General features: G+C 37.6%; 1 protein-coding gene across 1 annotated transcript in view; it reads right to left on the bottom strand.

Annotated features, from left to right (window-relative positions):
- ZRANB3 (zinc finger RANBP2-type containing 3) overlaps positions 1-22,596 on the bottom strand; it is a 269,156-nt gene that overhangs the window by 136,150 nt on the left and 110,410 nt on the right. The window lies entirely within an intron of this gene.

The following is a 22,596-nucleotide window of genomic DNA, read 5'->3' on the forward strand; positions in this document are numbered from 1 at the left end:
TCATAGTTTCTCTTCTTAGAGAAAACAGTTAGTAAATGACTTAGTAAATGCATTTAGTAAATCCCTTACTTATACAGTTTTAAAAAACTGTTATTTTAAATATAAAATAAGCTCTGAATTATGCACTTTCACAAAAGTGTTAGGTCATATGGAAAGTCATGACATGTTTTACTATGCAAAAATGCACCATGACTACTGAAAATCCAACAGCAAGCACAGAAGTTTACATCATTTAAATCGCATCTCAGTGACGCAAAACTAGTATGAGATCCTGGGACTCTGATGTCTTCTCACTTGGCTGTTTTAATACAATCAGTGACCAATCCCTAAGCTGTTCCCATTTAAAAAGAAGTTACTAAATGAATGCATAAAGTGGTTTTGCTTATAATAGCCAGTAACTGGAGAAAACTCAAATGTGCTTCAGCTGGTCCATGGGTAATCCAACTATGGTATACTCATTCAAAAGAACAATATATTCAATATGATGGACTACTATTCAGAAATGTGAAAAAATGAGCAAATCATTGCTTTACACAACAGCATGAATGAATCTCAAATGCATTTTGCTAAGTGAAAAGAAGTTCAATTCAAAAGCTACAAACTGTATAGGATTCCATTTATAAGTCAATCTGGAAAAGGCAAATCAATAGTGACAGCAGAGCTGTGGTTGCCAGGGAATGGATGTGGGGAGGGAAGCAGCATGAAGAAACTTCTGGAGATCGAGTTGGTCTATATCTCAACTCTAGTAGTGGTTACATGAATATATGCATTTGTCAAAACTCATAGAATTGTCTACTAAAGCTGGAAGAATTTATCCAAAAGGGTGAATTATATCTCAATAATCCTTATTTTTTTTTTATAGTAGTTACTATAGTGAACGATGGGAAAGAGAAAAACTATTGATAGAAGACAAGGACCTTGCTTACTAAACTGTTTAAAAAGAAAAACGAAAGACACAGAAATCTAAAACAATGAGTTTAAAATGAGACTTAAATGATAAGTGAAATTCAAAAAAAAAGGGGAGGTTTTGAACTTTTAGCAAGTCTCCATTACGAAAGCCTCATTTTCTCTGTGTGTTTTTCTTTTTTTAATTAAAGAATTATTTTATTTAACTTTATTTACTTATTTATTTTAATTTGACCAGAGAGGGATACAGAGAGAAAGAGAGATAGAAAGTGAGAAAGCAAGCCGCCAGGTCTGGGACTGGAACCAAGGTTGGCCATGTGGGAGTACAACACCCTTAACCACCACGCCATCTGCCAGCCCCCCTGTTTTTTCTTTTAACTGCTATTAACAACACCAAAAGGCAATCTTAAAATAACTTCAAACAAAGTTACATTTATACCAATCAAATATCAAAGAGAAATTTTAAAAAATTAGTGTGGTTTGCTTAGGAAAATGTTCTCTTGACTGGAGTAAAGACTGCCAAGGGCAAAAGCTGTAAACAGAACTCAGTAAGTGACTGTATTTTCAGACCTGGCATATAGTAACTGCTCAGAAATTATCTGAATGAATGAATGACTAAACAAAGATCAGGAACCCTACATTCCTGATCCATGAGGCATTACCCTGAAACAGGTTAAGACCCAGTGGCACAAAAAGTGTTCCTAGTTTTAAAAGGGGAGAGGGAAGTGACAGAAAAGCTTTTAGTCCAAGAGGGCAGTAATAGTAGTTACTACTATACTTCACAGTTTTGGGCAAAGTCTAAAAATTTAACATTAAAACAAGATCTAGTTAAAGACTGTTTCTTAACTAGTCTTTATTAAAAAGTTTTTGCTATGGGGCATGTGTACTCACCAGAGAGAGATGGAGATAGCTAGAGTGAGAAATTACCCCACCCAGGACAGATGGCTACACGACAGTCTCTTCTCCTCCATTCTTCCCTAAGAATTCTGCCAAGCATACACATGCACCCAGCATGATTCTCAAGCCACTAGGTCCAGGGCTTGAACTATGCTCTCAGCAATGTGGGATCCAGTTGCCTTAACCATCATGCCACCTGCTGGCCCTCTAGTCTTTTGTTTGTTTGTTTGTTTTTTGAGAGATTTTCACTGTAGGGCGCGTGCGCTCGCCAGACAGACAGAGAGAGACATAGAGACAGAAAGCGAGAAATCACCCCCCAGGGGAGATGGTCACGCCGCAATCCCTTCTCCTCCATTCTCCTCTCGGGATCTTGGGCACGCACGCACACGCGCCCGGCGTGAGTTTTAAGCCACCGGGTCCGGGTCACGAACCGTGGTCGACTACGTGGGAGTCCAGCGACATAGCCATTATGCTAACTGCTGGTTCCCTGGCCCTCTAGTCTTTTAAGGATAAAATTAGGTTAAATTAGGCAGTATGGGGCAATAGGTGGGTTAGATATGAATACACATACACACACACGGCCTACATAGTTCATTACAAAATTAAATCATTTAACCCCTTAATATAAATATATTTCCAAGAACTAGCATGGAATCCAAGCTTTAGGCCTATACAGTCAAATTTTATTTTTAAGGTTTTTTTGCCATAGGGTGTGTGTACATGCCAGAGAAACGGAAAGTGAGAAATTCTCCTTCCAGGGGGGATGGCCATGACACAGTCCCTCTTCCTTCATTCTCCTCCTGGGATTTTCGGCACACACACACATGTGCCTGGTGTGATTTTCAAGCCTTCAGGTCTGATACTTGAACTGCAGTTGATCATCCGAGAGTCCCACGCCTTGACCACTATACCCCCTTGCTTGCCCCTACTTAGCCAAATTTATGACTTACCCGATGGAAGTAATCACAGCCCTAATAGAAAGCTATTTATATAACTTAAGTTATATGGTAAGATGACTGGCATGTTTCCCTGTTCTCAAAGCCCTCCAATTCTCATACCTGAAAATACTAAAAAGTCACTGGATTCTGTGGCTAGCTAGGCTCTAATAAAGCAGGAATTTAATGGTTACAGACCTTTCCCGGCTTGAAGTTATTAGTGCTGCCGCTCTCCCCTGAGACTCCCCTTATTTTGTGTGTGGACCAACTCACTAACCCCATGCTACAGCTGTGAGTCCCTGGTTATGCTTCCTACCACAGTTTCATAACCTTTTTTTTTCTTAATTTCAAATTTTGTGGAAATAGGAATCTGTTTTCCTTTCCTAATTTTCTGGGAAGCAGAATTCTGTCTCTGGAACCCAGATTCTATCCCTAGCACGTTTCCATCTGCTTGCTGCTAAATTTACTTGGTGCCAATTACCTGTTTCCCTAGACTTTTGTGCACTTTGTGTGGTATGACTAACTGTGTTCTAGGTTGGCCTGCTAGGTATGCCTCTCCCAAAGATTGCCACTTATGAAAAATTCCTAATATGCTCTACTAATACCAGGAATGTAAGTCTTCAATAGGGATATGTGGAAACAGAACTTGAAACAATTGGTAGAAAAAACACAGCAGTATTGCAGTTACATGATAAAGTCAAATGGTGCATTGTACAAATGGTGACTATAGTTAATAACGTATTAGTTAATAACATATTCTTGAAAATTACTGAGAGTAATTTTGTGTTCTCATCACAAAAAATGAGATGTTAGATAATATGTATATTAATTCGATTTAGTCCTCCTAAAATGTATACATATTTCAAAGTATGTTGTACACCATAAATATATGTAAATTTTTGTGTATGAAATTTAAAAAATAAGATAACCAAGAGAAAAGAGAAGCATTAGGTCGAGGATTGGGAAGAAATGGGGAACTGGCACAAGTATCCATAAAAATAAGAATAGCTCTAATAAGCTGGGAAGCTAACATATTAGCTTAGAAGTTTGGACATTTTTGTCTTCTAGAATCCTAACCCTGTTTTGTATCTAATCTGGTATTAAAACCATTGAATGAGTTCCGACTCCAGATTATGTTCTTTTTCAGTTCTGAAATGCTCATTATAATTCATTTTTAAATTTTTTTAAAAACCACCCCCCTTTAAAAACAAACTTTACTTTAAGGTGTATGCACTCACCAGAAAGAGATATAGAGAAAAAGCACCTCCCATGGGGAATGGTCACACTGCAATTCCTTTTCCTCCCTTTCTCACTCCTTTTGGGATTTCGGACATGCATATACATATGCCCAGTGTGTTTCTCAAGCCATGGGGTCCAGGACTCAAACCACATAGTTGGCTATGGGAATCGAGCCGTCTTACCAAGCAGGCCATGGGCTGGTCCAAAGACCCTTTTTAATATACTAAATTACCTGAGAAGGGTTTTATCTTTTCATCTCTTTGTCCAAATTTTTCTTTATGCTCAGGGAATTGTACTTATTACTGGAAGATTGTCATTCCGGGGGGTCAGCAGAAGCCCAGGTAGGGTATTTGATCAAGAATCTTCCACTTCAACAAGCTTTACCACTAATCTCAGTCTCTTTAGCACAATACTGCTGAAATCTTTTACTTCTTTTGTTGTTGTTGTTATTTCTTTATTTCTTCCATGAATGAGAGAGACAAAGACAAAGAGAGACATCACCCCAAACAGATTCCTGATACCCCATAATCTACGTCCAGCTTCAGCCAGGCCTGGAGCACGGGCATGCACATGCTCTGTATACTCAGAGGTCTCCAGACATGAACTCAGAACCTTCTCATGTGGGACGGCCTTGCAGAGAGTCTCATTTTACCACTGTGCACTGTGCAGCACCCTCTACTTGCTTCTTCCTCCCAATTCCAAACTTCGGTTGGGCTTCTTAGAGTCTCATCATGTGCAGATACGGTTCAGGAGATAGCCAATGACCTGAGATTAATGTATGTGTAGGTATCTGGGGTCTTTCTCTCAACCTCCCTCCACTCTGAGATTTTACCTTCAAGTTTCAAAAGCACAGTGCCCAGTTTAGGAGCAGTCTCTGACAGAAACAAGTATAAATAAATATTTAGATGTGCTGTTACAGCTTTCTTTTCTTTTCTTTTAGTATTTCTCTTTTTCTATTTTAGTTTTTGCTATAGGTTTTTATTTTTTCTTAATTTTTGATATAGGGCATATGTGCTTGCTGGAGAGAAAGGAAAAGTGAGAAGTCACCCTCAGGGGGGATTGCAAGGCCACAATACCTTCTCCTCTTGGGAGTTGGGCATGCATACACACATCCAGTGTATTTTCTAAGCCACCAAGTGTGGGACTCAAACTATACAGTGGGCCATGTGGGATCCAGCCATCTTAACCAACATGCCACTGACTGGTCTGCTGATGGCTTTAAAAAGAGTAAGATTTGACATGCAATGATAGATATAGGTAGCTAAAGAAGGGAAATAAAAGTTTGAGAACTACAATGGTACTATTTTGTAATGCTTTGGAACATCTAAACATTTTCTTCCTATTCCCAGCTATTTTATCAAACTTTTTTTAATAACTTTTAAAATATAACTTAAAAAACATGAGCTGGCCTGTAGCACAGCAGTAAAGTGCCCTATATAGGGAGTCAGCTCCCACATGGCCAATTGTGGTTCAAATTCCAGCCATGGCAGCTTGAAAAATACCACCAAGCACATTGTATATGAATGCTCAAAATCCTGATAGAGTGGAGTTACATAGGATAAATTATTGCAGCATGATCACACCCCATTGGGGACGCTTCCTATCTCTTTCTTTCCCTTGTATACTCTCTGGCAATAAAAAATAAAATAAATAAATAACTGCTTTTTAAGAACTATTAAAGTATTTGGGGCTAGACGGTGGAGCAGTGGTAAAAGACAGCCCACTGGGAAGCTGACTCACATGGGAAGGCTCCAGGTTCTCGTTGGGAGAGCTTCCTAAGTAGAACTCAAGCATGTGCACATGATCCAGGGCTGGCTCAGGCCAGGGGCGGGTAACAGCATCAAGACTCTTCTGGGGGGAGGTGCTCCCTCTCTTTCTCATGGAAAAAATAAATAAACTTTAAAAATGATTAAAATGTTCAGTATCAGTTAAGGAATAAACATAAAAAAAAATAAAATGAACGGTTCCCAAGAAAATTTAACTCATAGGATTACTCCAATAAGGAGATGATGTGTTGAAATCAAGAATAAACAATAAATATAAACAAAGAAAATCTGCCTTCATTTTTGGTGTTTGAATGCCAATAGTTTTCTTTTTATTCATTGCCAGAGGGCATGTGCACTTGTCAGACAGAAAAGAGAAACAGAGACAGAAAGATGGAGAAACCGTACCCTGAATGGAACATGGTCATGCTGTATTCCTTTCTCCTCCATTTCTCTGCCTTTTGGGGATTTGTAGAATGTATGCACATATGCAGTGGAGTGTTTTTAAAGTCTCCAGGGCCAGAATTCAAACTGCAATCAGCCATGTGGGATCTGGCTCCTTTCCCAACTGGACTATAAGACCAGTCCAAATGCTGATAGTTTTCAAGCTCCTTTACCCTTCTGCTCCAATTCTGGACAAGTGGGTAAGAATATGAGGGTGCTATTTTCTCTGGTACTGGTGGGAAATTCACACCATGCAAGTCCTGGTGAGAACACTTACACTACCCGTAGCCCTGCCCCATAAACCCAATAACAAATCAAGTGTTTCCTTTCATTAGCTGCTGAGGAACCTGCCCTGATCTCCCCACAAAGGCTTATTTTGTGAGTAATAAACCTTTTAATATCCTCTTAGTGTCTGTGTGATATCATCAGTCTTGACATCCAAACCAAACGTTGGGTGGAAGTGTCCGATCCACTTCTTCAGAGTGACCATAACAAAGGGAAAGTCATTTCAATATATACCAATAAAATGGCATGTGATTTTAATGAAAGTATTTCTAAAGCTTTGTTGGCTAGAGTGAAAAAAAAAACTCAAAATTTGATCAACGTGGAATCATGTGGGATCCTTTTCTGGATAAATTTCTTCATTGGCCCATTTTTAATCTACCTGAAGACAATACCCTTTGTTATTGGAGAATTAACCTAAAAGTGACTTCTTATCCAGTTATCTTACCCAGTGACAAGCATATAGCTTTTACTCAGTATCTCTTTAATGAAGAGATCCTGTAATGAAGTGACTACAAATGATTCCTGGAAATTGGACAGGTATTTACCAACATAAATAAAGCATTTATTCACTAACTTTGTTACTTGTTGTTGGTCGTTCATTTTTTTGGCCTTTACCCAGCAGAAGATAGTTTAATAGGGCAAACTAGAAAAAGACATGTTCCACACTAGAAAATAAGACTATATCAGTATGCTCCCATTAAAAAAAGAAACGATACATAGCATAACTGAGCTCTAGATAGAATTTGCAGAGGAAGATACTTGTCTGGGATTATTTTTTCCCTAGAAATAAACTTTCAAAATCTGTACTTAGATCTCAGTATTTTAAGAAGAATTTAAAATAGCAGAATGTTCAATTATAAAAGCAATAACGCACTTGAAGTAATTTAAGCATACAGAAGTCACTACACTCAATAGGTGGCTCAAAGTCATGGCTCTGACTGCCCTGGAATTTGTTAAAGTGGGACCCTCCAGTGTTCCATCACAATGAAGGCTAAACAACATGCCAAAAACCTAAGTCTGACTCCAAAAGAGTACAAATGTCTAGGACAAGAAGAAACAAATAGAATACATTAACTGCAATAGTACATTTTATTAATGTTTTTAAAATAGTAACTCACCACTTTACCTGGGAGAATAATTTTAGCTTTCTAAATGTCTCATCCATAAAATTATTAAGCTGTCGGAAAAGTCATGACACCTTTTTGCATAGAAAAACCGAAAAATGTGTCATGACTTTTCCGAAAACCTCATGTTAAGATCTATTAAATAACAATGACCTTAACACAGAGAATTTCATTTTTTGTTGATTACTTTTATATACCAATTTTTATACATGTATATTACAGAAAGTGCCTGTTGACAGAATCAGTCAAGAAGCTCATACCTCTTAAAGTAGGGATGAGTTTCTCTCTCTCGCTCTCTCTTTTTTTTTTTGAGAGAGAGATTTTTACTATTTTTTCTATAGATTTTTACGCTCACCAGAGAGACAGAAAGCAAGAAACCACCCCCCAGGGAGAAATGGCCCCGCTGCAATCTTTTCTCCTCCATTCTCCTTTTAGGATTTTGGGCATGCATGTGCATAGGCTAAGCAAGAGTTTCAAGTCCCCAGGTCTAAGACTCAAACCAGTCAGTCACCTGGGAGTCCAGTGCCTTAACACTATGCAACCTGAGGGCCCAGGGTTTTTCTTTAAAGAATGTGGCCCCAGGCCAGCCCTTTAGCCCAGTTGTTAAGGGAGCTGAATCTCATATTGCTGACTATGATTTGAAACTCACCCCTGGCAGCTTGAAAAACAGGCTGAGTTACATGTGTGTGTATGTTCAAATTTCCACTGGGGTGGAGAAATGGAGAAGAAGGAAATGTGGCATGCCCAAACAAAAGAAAAAAAAAAAAATAGGTGGCCTCTTGGTTGTAGAAGAGACCCCTTTGGAGGACTCTTTTAGTTATGCAGATTTAAAATCTCAAACAGTATCTAAAGTAACTAAGTGAACCTACAGAGGGAAATGCTGGCCTGAAATCCAGAAATTCATTATTGTTCAGGAGAATAAAGGGACATGTGTATTAGCAGAATTATTTCTTCATTCATATATATCATATAATTTTTCCCCATAGGAAAGAAACTCCTATACCACCCAATAAGGAGTTTTAGATGAGTATGCATGAAAATTGTTTGTTCTTAAAACAGGGTGTGTGTGTGTTATACTCACATGTTCTTGTCTCATAAGAGACTAGGATCAGTGAACAGACCATAGGGATATAGACAGAGCAGGCCTGATCTGCTCTTTAATCAAGACCTAAGAGCTACACTTGGAGAAACATACTCCGACTTTCCTGATGGTTGGCTCATCCTTATGGGCAGGAGCAGACATTTTCCTGAAGGGAATGCACTAGAACCAGGTAAAACTAGAAAGGAGATGAGCCTATGAAAGCAGCAAGTTGGGGCATCGTGCTCCCACTGAGTTGGGGAAGTGGCAGAACTCAAGTCGGCCTGTAGTCCAAAGCACGGTTTAGAGATGTCCATCTGGAGGCTAGCAAAAAGTGAGGTGAAGAGAGGACTCTGGCATGGACAGAGAGGCTGGATACTTGAAATTGTGCTTTAGGAATAGACACTTAGAAAGCAGTAGGTGATGTGGTAATTAAAGCACTGGACTCCTACATGGCTCACTGGTTTGAGCTTCACCTGGTGGCTTGAAAATCACACCAGGTACGCACATGCTTACGTGCCCAAAATTCCAAGAGGACAACAAAAGAGAAGCAACCATGGCATGGCCATACCCCTGTGGAGTGATTTCTCACTTTCCTTCTCTCTGGAGGGTGCCTGCAGCCCATGACAAAAAACTAAAAATAAATAAATAAAAATAAAATTGAGATTTCTATTAGCAATCAAAGTTAAGTTTTTTAAATTATGGTACTTCTATTGTCCACATATGTCTAGGAAAGTTTATTGAAAATTACAGTTTTAAAATGGGAAAAATGTAATCAACAGGTATACGGATATTTTTTATATTATTCATGTTCTTACAACTCTCCTGAAAGCATGAAATAACCCCTAAATAAAAAGTGACCAAAAATGTTACAGTTCTACGACCTAGTATCAGCTTGGAGGAAGGAAAGAAGGCTGTTCTTTACCTCAAAAGGAACAGCCCAGAAAAAGTAATGTTAAACTATTCCGGACTATGCCAAAGCCAGAAAATCTCAAAATTCTTCTAAAATTATTTTTAAAAGCCAATAAAACATTGATACTAAAATAAGAAAGGTAGCCATACTATAAAGAGCAATGTTACATGTGAGTATTTTTATCAACATTTTTAGTAGACTACCAGAATACAGAATCCAGTAGAACATTAAAAGAATAACAAATCATGACCAAAAGAAATTCATATCCAAGAGTAATTTCATGATCAGGAGAAATTCATATCTAAGACTATTGAACACAAAATCTTTTACTATAATTCATAATATTAATAGACCGAAGTAAAAATATATGATAATCTTGAGACGCTGAATAGGCAACTAAACAAATTTACCTTTCATCTTTCATTCCTGATAAAACGCCTTTATTGTTAACTATTACTAAAAAAAAAAAAATCTCTTCACATGACAAAAAGTAGATATTTCAACCAAAGAGGCTATACCATGCTTCGTGGAGAAAAGGCATTCTATTAATATCACAGCAGAAAAAAGAAAAAAGAGATATAAATATTAAAATAAAGCAGGCTCGGGACCAGCAGTTAGCGTAATGGCTGTGTCACTGGACTCCCACGTTGTAGACCGTGGTTCGAGTCCCAGACCCGGTGGCTTAAAACTCACACTGGATGCATGTGTGTGCGTGCCCAAGATCCTGAGAGGAGAATGCAGGAGAAGGGATTGCGATGTGGGCATACCCCCTGGGGCGGGGTGATTTCTCGCTTTCTGTCTTCCTGTCTCTCTCTGTCTGTCTGGTGAGCACATGCGCCCTATGGCTAAAACCTCTCCAAAAAAATAAAAAAATAAAGCAGGCTCGGAGCCAGCAGGTGGTATAGTGGTTAAGGTGCTGGATTCCCACATGGTCAACCGTGGTTTGAGTCCTGGACCTGGCAGCTTGAAACTCATACATGCCTACCCAAAATCCCAAGAGGAGAATAGAGGAAAAGGGATTGCCACGTAGCCATCTCCAGTGGGGGGTGATTTCTCACTTTCTTCTCTCTTTGTTTCCTTCTGTATTTCTGGTGAGTGCATGCACCCTACAGCAAAAATCTCTCTTTAAAAATTAAATAAATGAAATAAAGCAGGCAACAAAAAAAAGGTACTAGTTGTAGATAATGTGAGCAAACAAAAACATAAAAGAATCGACAGAAAAACTATTGCTAGTAATAAACCGCTAAGTATTACCTAAAGAATTTAGGCAAGGGGCTGGCAGGTGGTGTGGTGGTGTGGTGTGTGCCTTAAGACACTGAACTCCCACACAGCTGACTGGCTTTAGTCCTGGACCTAGTAGCTTGCTTTCTCACTTTCCCTTTCTCTCTCTCTCTGGTCAAATTAAAAAATAAATAATAATAATAGCAAATAAAATTAAATAAATAAATTACTATTTTTTAAAAAAGAATTTAGGTGAGTGGCCAGTTCCAATTCGTGTTGAAAAAAGTTCAATACTTCAGAAGTAACATCAAAACAGAACAATGGAACAGAATGGAATAACAGGAACAAATCAAATACATATAAGAGATGAGTATGTGATAAAGGTGGCATTTTAAGCAGATATTAAAAATAATAGTTCACTGAATTAGTGCTGTTGGGAAAATTCGCTAACCACTTGGAAAAATACTAACATTGGCTCTTTAACGCACGCCTTATTTTAAACAGTTTACAAATAGATCAAATAACAAATGTTAAAAAGGAACTCATAAAGAAAAAAAGATAGTACAAATAACAATTTAAAAGTTATTAAAAGACATTTTTATTCATTATATCAACTCTGGAAAGCATAAAGTAAAATACACATAGAGCTAAATGGACACCTAAAAATTTATATATCACAAAGAGAAAAACAAATAAAAATGAAAAAATACTTGTAATATGAATGACAAAGGCTAATTTCCTCAGTTTTGAAAAAGATCCAATCAAAAAGGAAAAGAAAAAAAAAAAAGGCAAACAATCCAACAGAATAATGGAGAAAATATATGAAAAATCAACTTCTGAGAAATGGATGACACTTCTCTCCCATACAAAAGAGCTAAGATCAAAGAGTACACATCTGATATTTACTCAGAATACTGGAGGGAAATGCTGGATTGCTGCAGCGATGCAGTGCTGCACAGAGACTTAGATGGCCTTATAAAGGAGAGAAAGAGGCAGCCTCCATGTACCACCCCATTCTGCCAGCAGGGGGCAGCTTGGTGACAGAGGGAATTCTGATTGGACAGACATCTGAAGCCTTTGCTGCAGGAAAATCTTATGGCCTTCACAGGCCCTGAGCCTGGTCCAGGAGCTACTGTGAAGTTCACAATACTGAGGAACACAGAGAGGAAGCAGAGCCTGCATTCTCCTCTCCCAGCTATGGCAGTTGTGACCTGTTGTCATCTTCAGGCCCCGTCTACCCAGGAAAAGCAGAATCAGCTCACCCTGTGCCTAGGGCACCAGTACAAATGGTGACTTTTCCGAACAGGGCTGATTGGGACACACACCCAGCTGCACACCAGCGTCAGGAGTGGTTTTACCCAACAGTGCCCACTAGCACAGACGGTCAGGCCTATCCTCAGCCACACATCAGCTGAGGGAGAAAGAAACAAAGGATTAACTAAACAACCAAATACAGTGAACAAAATAACAGGAGTAGGTCTTTACCTATCAGTAATAACCTTGAACATAAATGAATGAAATTCCAAATCAAAAAACACAGACTAGCTAAAGGAGACAAAAATCAAGACACAACAATGTACTGCCTACAAAAAATTCACCTCTCTAATGAGGACACGCCCTGACTCAAAGTACAAGAATATATAAAATCCAACAGGACATCAAAAAGATTATATGCCATGATTAAATGAGATTTATTCCAGGGATGGAAGGATAGTTCAACGTGGGCAAATCTATAAACATGATATACCACATCAACAGAATAAAGGACAAAAACCATATGATCATCTCCATAGATGTGGGGAAGAAGTCATTGGATAAGAGAGAGCATGCCTTCATGATATAAATGCTCAACGGGTTATATACAGAAGGCCTGTACCTCAGCACAGTAGAGCTCATATAATACAGATCCACAGCTGACATCATACTGAATGGGCCAAATTGAAAGGTTATTCTTTAATAACTGGAACAACCCAAGGATGTCTGCTTCCACCACTCTTCTGCAACATAATACTGAAAACCCTAGCCAGGGCAATTAGGCAAAAAATTTAAAAAGTAAGCGAACAAACAAGAAATACAAATGGAATCAAGTTGGAAAGGAAGAAGTTAAACTGTGTCTGCTCGTAGATGACGTAATCTAAGAAATAGAAAACTCTATAAAGAACTGATAAAGGAATTCAGTAAAGTTGCGGAATAGAATATCAACGTACAAAAATTAGTAGAATATACCCAAAACAAATTAGTTTAAAAAGAAAGAAAGAAAGCAATCCAAGAGATTCTTTGAGGAGTAGCAGATTTCTAGGTATTAAGCTGATATTTATGGCAAAGTCTGCACATCAACTGTGACCGTATTATACAGTCGCAGTCTTCTGATACTCTCTCATGTTGGGGGACAGGAGAAGAGAGAGAGGAAAGGGACAAACATGTACTATTTATGTAGAATCAATGAAGAAATTTTCAAAACGTAGTATTACACACAAAAAAGGTAAAACAAAAAACCCATGAAGCTAGGAGTTGCATCATTTTTATCCTACTTTAACTGATTATTAGGTTAAGCTACTTTTCCTTAACATGCTTGTTGGATTTTCAACAATGTGGAGACTATATTATATTATATGTTTCAAAGGAGTAAGTAGGAAGAAGTGTAAGTAATAATTCATGTGTTTCGTGAGGAAAAACAGTTTCCCTTTCACTCAATAAATGAAAATACCAATTCCCAACATTGTGAATTTCAAAACACACAAAAAAGAATGCTAAACACAGACCACAGTACTCTAAAGAATTCTAAGTTATATTTCTAATGTGGATAACAATCTATTCTTACCACATTCAAAATCTTTGATGATGTTCATATTTAAAGAGTCACATGACAAGATAAATAATGAGATTCTTAATGTGAACTGCTCAGATGTATATGTATTATTCATTTAAACAGTACTACCCCTAGGGTAAAATTTGAATAAATAAAAGATCATAACAGCATAATAAAGACTAGTAATGCTTAACAGTTCAAAAGTATATTTTTCATACTTATTTTGTATCTTTTAAAATCTGTTTTATAAAATTAAAATCTGGTGAACGAACTTGATTAAGATTTTACTTATTTTCTCCACATGTGTTATGAGCTCAGTGCTTTGGCAATTTCTTAAAATTGAGAGCCCAACACCACACAAAAGACGTAATTATAGATGCTGAGGAAGAAGAAAGAAAAGGAAAAACAAAAAAAAAAGGGGGAGGAAACAAAAAAGACATTTTGTTATACTCTAAATTCTTAAAATTGATTATACCTATGTCTCATTTGGATATCAGGAAAAAATTCAGACTTCAGTGTGTCAACTTCCCAGTTCTGATTTAATCGAATTGGATATTTAAAACAAGGATGTGGACTGGCTCTATAATATAATGGTTACGCGCTGCACATAAGGAGCCAGATCCCACATGGCCAACTGCGTTTGGAATTCTGGTCACGAAGACTTGAAAAATATGCTGGAAAAGTGTGAGTTCACGCCCCTAATCCTGAAAGGCTAGAGGAGTGGAGAAAAAATCACTGTGACATGTCCGTACTTTCTCTCTCTCTCTCCCCCCACCCCTTGTTAGTGCATGTGCCCTCTGCCAAATAGAGAAATAAAATAAGGATGCAAAGAGACTGCCATGTGTATGGCCCCCAGTCCTCATTTTGAAAATAACTACTCTAGTGATTAAACTTTGGGAGAAAATAATGTTAGTAGTGCTTGCCTAATATTTGGCAATTTTCTCATTAGGAGGGAAAAACTTCAAAAAGATAAAACCATGAAGAATACATCCATGAGTGGGACCAGCATGTGACATGGTGGTTAAGGTGCTGGACACTCGCACATGGCTGATCACGGTTCGAGTCCCAAACCTAGTGGCTTGCTTTCTCACTTTTCCTCTCTGTCTCTCTCTCTCTGTGTCTCTTTCTGGTCAAATTAAAATAAATGAATGAATAAAATTAAATAAATAATTCTTTAAAAAGAAGAATACGTCTATGGTTTTATTCTTGAATTTATTAATGATTCCTGGAGTCCTGTATTCCTTGACTAATCTTCAATTACAATTCTAAATCAATAGAAAAACAGTGCTTTCAGGCCAGCTGGTGGCCTGGCAGTTAAGGCAGCTGGAGCCCTCATGCCAACTGTGCGGTTCAATTCCCACACTCAGCAGCTTGTAAAAACATGGTAGACACATGTGCTTGCATGCCCAAAAATGGGAGAAGAGACTGCAGCATGACCATCCCCCTCAAGGGGTGCTTTCTTTCCCCCTCTCCCATCTCCTTCATGTCCTTGTCCCTGCTCCTCAGAGAGCACACATGTCCTTTGACAAATTATAAAAGAAAAAAGAAAGAAAAAGGAAAACAGTGTTTTCTACTTTGCTTTGGAATATGAAGGGCTTTCAAAAAGTTATGGAAAATGTGTATTATGAAAAAACTATGCATTGATCTCATAATTTTTGCACTAAAGTAAAGCTGTACTTTAATTCCATTTCCCACAAATTTTTGAAGTCCCCTTGCACGTAGAATAATTTTTATCAAAAAACAAAATTTGGCTTCTAACTTCATACTGTATTCAGAGTTAGAAATTTAATAGAAAAAGACTAATTTCAGAAATTTAATAAAGACTCCAAAAGGGAATCTAATTAGTACATTGTTTTATCAGTTATTTTAGATAATCATATGAATGATATATTTAAGCCTCAATAATGAAAACTCAACCATTTAACAAGTGAAAGAATAAATAACATATCACTAAAATTTCTAGATATAATGAACTCAAAGAATCCAAATGTAATCTATTTTCATCAGTTTCATCATGTGTTTTTCCATTATTCATGATAGAGCATGTGCGTGTACATGCGACAATGAGAGACAGAAAGAGAAAGAGAGAGAGGAGCACTCTCCACAGGACCGAGCAACTCCACGAACTCCTTCCTCTATACAGGATGCTGGGCACTTGTGCATGTGCCTGGCATGTTTCAGGCCAACCCAGCTAAAGAGCTGAACTGCGCTCCCTATGTGGGATCCAGCTTCTCTTGACCAGTGTATTAATTCTGTGCCACGGAGCCAGACATCTAATGCATTCTTAAAAGAAAAAGAAGAACCAATAGTGGGGCCAAATGCGAGTTCTGATGTGCAGATTCTGGATCAACTCAAAGAGGCCGGGCGCAGCAGCACACACCTAGTAATACTGGCTAACAGGGAGGATGGGATTGAGGATTACAATGGTGAGAGCCTGCCAGAAATACTTCTCTCCCTTTCTCTTTTATCTTTCTTACTCCTGTGTCCACACTTGCTTATGTTCTCTCTTTTAAAAAAAGAAAAGAAAAACATATGAAAAATACATATCTGTGCTGTATAATAACGCTTTGAATGTTCTGAATAGGAATGTAAACAAAAGGGTCTTTCCAAAGTATGTTTAAATAAAGACTAGGAAACAAAGAGCAGTGAGCATTTGCAACTGGCAAGCCTGATTACTGCCATTAACAAACACAGATCAGCTCAGCTAGAGATTTTATAAAGGATAGGATGAATAAATCCCTTGCTTAGCCTTGTAAATAATTACAATGTGATGCTTTATATCCTGTTTTATGTGGCAACACTATAATTAATTTGAAGACAACAAACATTGGCGTTAAGAATAAAGAAGCTTGTGCTGCAATTCAGATCAGTATATTAAGATAATCTTTTCTGCAGTTATATAATGACACATAAAGATCATGGTAGAAGTGAAGTAACAAATAAGGTCGCTGCTTATTTCTGACAAAAGGAAAATTCCTCTACTTTCAAAACAAGGAATTAAGTGCAAATCAATCAACAGCTTCAGAGATGAAATGTTTACAAGGTTATTAGGAGGCTTTCAGTTGAACAAGTACTTGGATTAATCTGTCAGTTCATGTATTGACATACAGCGATCACTTCAGAATCGTTAGAAAAAATCAAAAATCTCAATCCTGTAATTTTTGAAAATGTTAATTATGCAATGTCAGAGATTCACTACTCAGATTCAGAACTGAGACCCTTTTAAGATGAGTCTTATATATTACAAAGTAAGTAGAAAAAAGAAAGCCTTTGTTTTAAAAAAGAAAAAAAAAGTTATTTTAGAAGAAAAATAAGGGGCCAGCAGGTGGTGTGGAGGTTAAGACAACTGGCTCCCACATGGCAGACTCCACACGGACCCAGGTCCATGTGCATGTGTGCCCAAAATCTCGAGAGGAGAAGAAAGGAGAATGGATTTTGGCGTGGCCATCCTCATGGGGTGGGATTTCTCACTTTCCCAATCTCATTATCTCTATCTCTGTCTCTGACTCTCTCCGGTAAGTACAGTGTGCATGCCCTATAGCAAAAATTAAAAGAAAAATAAGAGGGGACCAGCAGGTGGCATGGTGGTTAAGGTGCTGGGCACTCCCACATGGCTGACCACAGTTCAAGTCCTGGACCTGGGGGCTTGTTTTCTCACTTTCCCGCTCTTTCTATCTGTGTGTGTCTCTCTCTCTGGTCAAATTAAAATAAATGAATGAATAAATAAAATAACTAGTTTTTTTAAAAAAAAGAAAAATAAGAATTAACTCACTTTAAAGTTTATATGAATGGAAAATGTAAACAAGCAAGAAAAAAAACAAAATGTCTGGCCAGCAGGTGGCACGATGATTAAGGTTCTGTACTCACACATGGCCGAGAGAGGTTCACGTTCCAGAATTAGCAGCTCGTTTTATCTCTCTCTCTGGTCAAATTTTTAAAATAATAAAAATAGTGATAAGTAAATAAAATTTAAGAGGGACCAGCAGTTGGCATAATGGCTATGTCACTGGACTCCCATGTAGTCGGCCACAGATCAAGTCCCAGATCTGGTAGCTTAAAACTCACGTCAGGCACGTGTATGTGCATGCCCAAGATCTTGAGAGGAGAATGAAGGAGAAGGGATTGCGGTGTGGTCATCCCTCCGGGGGGTGATTTCTCGCTTTCTGTCTCTCTGTCTCTCCCTGTCTGTCTGGTGAGCGCATGTGCCTTATAGCAAAAAAACCTCTCACAAAACAAAACAAAACAAACAAAAAAATAAATAAAATTAAAGAAAGAATTATTTTAAAAAATAAATAAATAAAATGTGATTTAATCACACTCTACCATTTACAAAATGCCACAACTGAATAAAAATGGAGTCCTAATGATCTGGTTGATAGCTTCCAAAATTCGAAAGGTCAAGGAAGGCTACCAAAGTCCGAGATTAGGCTGAAAGATTATTTGCAGAAAATTAAGCAAGAATGTAAATCAAATAAGGCTGCAAAATCAATTCATTATTTTAAGAAGACAAGAGATGTTACCCAAAATAAAATTAGCTGTTTAAATTACCTTAGGCAATAAAGAAAAAACTAGGACTTCTAAAGAATAAGAGAAAAACACATCAACACTTTAAATAAAATTCTTATTTCTAAAACATTAATTTTATATTTTTAAAAAATATTTGCAGAGATGATTTTTTTTGGGGGGGAAGGGGGTCTAAAAAGCAATCCGTCCACCTCATACCAAGGCAAACTGTCCTGGGTCTGAACTACAGTTTTCTTCTCTAGAGTAGAATTTTATAGGTTGCTTCTGCATTTTCTGTAGAGTTACAGATAATATCTCCTACCATGCAGTGTCACTAAGAACTCCAGGGTAGTATTATAGCAAGGTAAAATATGTTTGGTTTCTGACATTTTTATTGCATAGGGATGCCCCTTGTTTTCCCAATATAAATATATTATTGAATAACTTCTCTGCTCTTTCTCTTTTATCTTCTAGTAAAATTAATAATGTCTCCAAATTCCTTAAATGAAACTATGTGCAGAATAGGCTCAAAAGTGCAGTCCTTTAATTATGAGTTAAGAAATTCAATTTTAATCTATAAAAAGAAATGAGATATGTCAAAATGATGATAATGTCATCATATGCTAGTCACAGGCCTAATTTATTAAATATTATCCATGTCAAAATAAAAAATTAACTGGTTTGGAGGAACCAGCTTATTAGAGATAATGTAATACAACTGAACTTACACGACTGAATGAAAATGTTTCCTAAGAAATAAATTGCAAATTGGGTTAGGAATCAAAATAAATGGTACTTGCAAAGTATTAATGACTATAACAAAAACACAATAAATAATAAAAGTTACTTTTCATGGGAAAATGCATGTGTTGAGACCGAATCTGGGTTTGGTTTTATTTTACTGAAATATTAGTGACATCGAGTAGTAAAAACAGTAAAAAGAGCCTTGAGTGTGACCTGAGTGACTTGAGCTTCTTCTTTTTTTTTTTTTTTTTTTTTTTTGTGGTGCTATGGAGTCACTGCTTACCAGGAACTCAGAGAAGGGGATGTAACAATGAACACAGAGTTCGTACTTTTTATGAGCAGTATATGGCCACAGAAGTCGCTGCTGATGCTATGTGAAGAATGGAAAGGTTACATAGTCCCATTAGTGGTGGAAATGACAAGGGTTCCCCACGAAGCAGGGTGTCTTGGCCCATATCCATGTCTACCTGCTTCTGAGTAAAGGGCATTTCTGTTACAGACCAGGAGAACTAGAGGAAAAAAGTACAAATCTGTTCAGGGTTGCATTGTGGATAACAATCTGAGCATTCTCAACTTGGTCGTTGCAAAAAAAGGAGAACAGGATACTCCAGGACTGACTGATACTACAGTGTCTCATCACCTGGGACCCAAAAGAACTAGCAGAATTCAAAAACTTTTCAGTCTCTAAAAAAAGACAATACCTACTAATATGTTGTAAGAAAATTCTTTTAAAAAAATTATTTTATTTAACTTTATTTATTTATTTATTTACTTATTTCTGACCAGAGAGGGACAGAATGAGTCAGAAAGAGAGAGAGAGAAGGGGGAAAGTGAGAAAGCAAGCCGCCAGGTCTGGCACTCGAACTGTGGTTGTGTGGGAACACAGCATCCTGAACTACGACCCCATCTGCAAGCCCCGTAAGAAAATTCTTAAGCAAAGAAGGTATGAAATCCAGTACTACAGCACTGAAGATTCAGCGTCTCATGACTCTACATGTCCTAGAACACAAATGCCTGTATATTGCTCTCAAACGTTGTATTAAAAATAAGGAAGGGGCAACAAAATATGCTAAACTTTGGGCTTGAAGAATGAAGGGGGCCAAAGAAAAATGCCAAGAACAGACTGCCAAGAGAAAAAGGCTATCATCTCTGAAAGCTTCTACTTCTCAATCTGAATCTAGTCAAAACAAGATTTTTTTAAAAAGGAACAAATATATAAGATTAGATCTAAAAATAGAGTAGTGAGAAAAATTCATTAAATTCATAGTTAACTCTATGTCACAAACTAGTAAATTAAAACAACAAAATACTATGAACATGTTGGAATAAAAAAGTAATAGAAGATGGGACCAGCAGTTGGCGTAATGGCTATGTCGCTGGACTCCCATGTAGTCGACCGTGGTTCATGTCCCGGACCTGGTGGCTTAAATTCATGCCGGGCGCGTGAGTGTGTGCGCCCAAGATCCCGAGAGGAGAACGGAGGAGAAGGGATTGCAGCGTGGTCATCCTCCCTGGGGGTGATTTCTCGCTTTCTGTTTCTCTGTCTCTCTCTCTGTCTGGCGAGTGCATGCGCCCTGTAACAAAAACCTCTCAAAAAAAATAAAAAAAGTAATAGAAGACTGTGATGCAGTGGTAAATTCATAATGCTCTGAGAGGTTGATCCACATGGAAAGATTCCAGGTTAGTGTCTGCAGACTTCCCTGAACACTCTGGATACCCACATGCCCGTGATCTGGGATTAGATCATGGCATAGCTATAAAAAGATCATGGCATAGTGGCATAGCTATAAAAAGCAACTCTGCAAGCTGACCCACATAAGAAGGTGCTAGGTTATGCCTGGAGACTTCCTTGAGTATGCCAGGCATAGGTTTGCCCAATGATCTGGAACTACCTGAAGGCAGAGATAGATTATGGTGTCAAGACCCCGTTAGTACTGTTTGTCTGTCTCATTCATGGAAGAAATAAATAAAAACTTTTTTAAAAAATTAATAAATGCTAGGAATTCGTGTTATTATAAAAAAGTAAGATAACTAACTTGATCTCTGAAATAATTATATATTTTGAAATAACCTAAAATGTGAATCTCAAATATAAAAATATATTGAAAAGTGATAGGAATATTCTGTAGGTAGTATTTATTAATTTATCTTTTCTAATATTATTTATTGTTAATAGCCTCAAGTACTAGGACCATCAGATGGCGTAATGGTTACATCTCAGGAATCCCACATAGTTAACTGCAGTTCGAGTCCTGGGCCCAGGAGCTTGAAACTCATGCCAGGCACATGTGTATGTGTGCCCAAAATATCGAGAAGAGAAAGGAGGAGTAGGGATTGTGGTGTGGCCATCCCCACTGGGAGGTGACTTCTCGCTTTCTGTTTCTCTGTCTCTGTCTCTTTGGCAAGCGTACATGCCCCATAGCAAAAATCTCTCTCTCTAAAAAAAGTCTCAGCACCAACATTAATAAAAGTGGATAAAGAATCATTTCATTTGACCTGAAGACTCACCTATGACAGGGAAGCAAAAGTCTTTGCAGTAGCAAAAATGAAGGATAAGAAACAGACATAATTTAAAACAGTATAAGAGATTAAGTAAAGGATTCAACTTGTCTCAGTAGCTGACAATGTTGAGTAATTAAAAAAAATTAAATCATACTTAGTGTGCAATGCTCAAGAAAGAGAAATACAGAAAAGACATTTTTTTAAAAAAATCTTCCTTTCAAAATGATTCTGATGAAAAAAAAGATTGAATGCTTGGCTCACTGAAAAACTTAATACTCTAGAAACATTTCACTTCCTGGATCAACCTCATGGCCTGGTGGGTAAGGGAGTATAACTCCATGTGGTTGACTCTAATTTGAATCCCAGACCTGGCACCTTGACAAATCTGTGTGTGTGTGTGTGTGTGTGTGTGTGTGTGTGTGTGTGTGTATGCATACACGTGCTCAAAATCTCAACAGGATGGAAAAATGAAGAAAAGACTGTGATGTGATCACACCCCATTGAGGGGTGCTTTCAACCTCATCTCTCTCTCATCCTACCACTGTGTTTCAGAGGGCACACGAGCTCTCTGAAAATTAAAAAATAAATAAATAAATGAACTCATTTTCTATGGGTTTAAATATATAAAAAATTTAAAACACAGTAAAATATTGCCACCAATAAAAAAAGATTGTAGTTTAACTTTCCCTTTTTTATGTTTTTGCCATAGGTGCATGCACTTGCTGAAGAGAGACAAAGACAGGGATCATGGGAAATTACATACCCCCAACCCCCCCCCCCAGGGTATTGGCCACACTGCAATCTGTTCTCCATTCTCCTCTCAAGATTTTGGGCACATATATGCACCAAGCATGATTTTCAAGCCACCAGGTTCGTGGCTTGCACTACAGTCAGGCATGTGGGAGTCTAGTGCCTTAACCACCACACCACCTGCTGACCCTATTTCAATTTCACTTTCTAAATTATCTTTAAATAATTTTTAAAAAGCAGTAGGAGGATGTTAGAACTTGCAGAAAATGACAAAGATTGAATCATTCTACTGAAAACTTAAGTACCACTACTGAGTAAAACTAGAAAAAAGTTAACAGACACAAGAATCATGCAAACAAGAGGTTATGGAATGGTGTGCCACCATACAATAAAAAATATCATTAGCAATTCAACTTATATACTTCCAAAACTAGAACAAAACTTGTATGTATACAACACAATGTAATAATGCTGAAGACAGTG

This window comes from Tupaia chinensis, unplaced genomic scaffold, assembly GCF_000334495.1.
Source record: "Tupaia chinensis unplaced genomic scaffold, TupChi_1.0 Scaffold147433_1, whole genome shotgun sequence".
NCBI classification, from domain to species: Eukaryota; Metazoa; Chordata; class Mammalia; order Scandentia; family Tupaiidae; genus Tupaia; species Tupaia belangeri.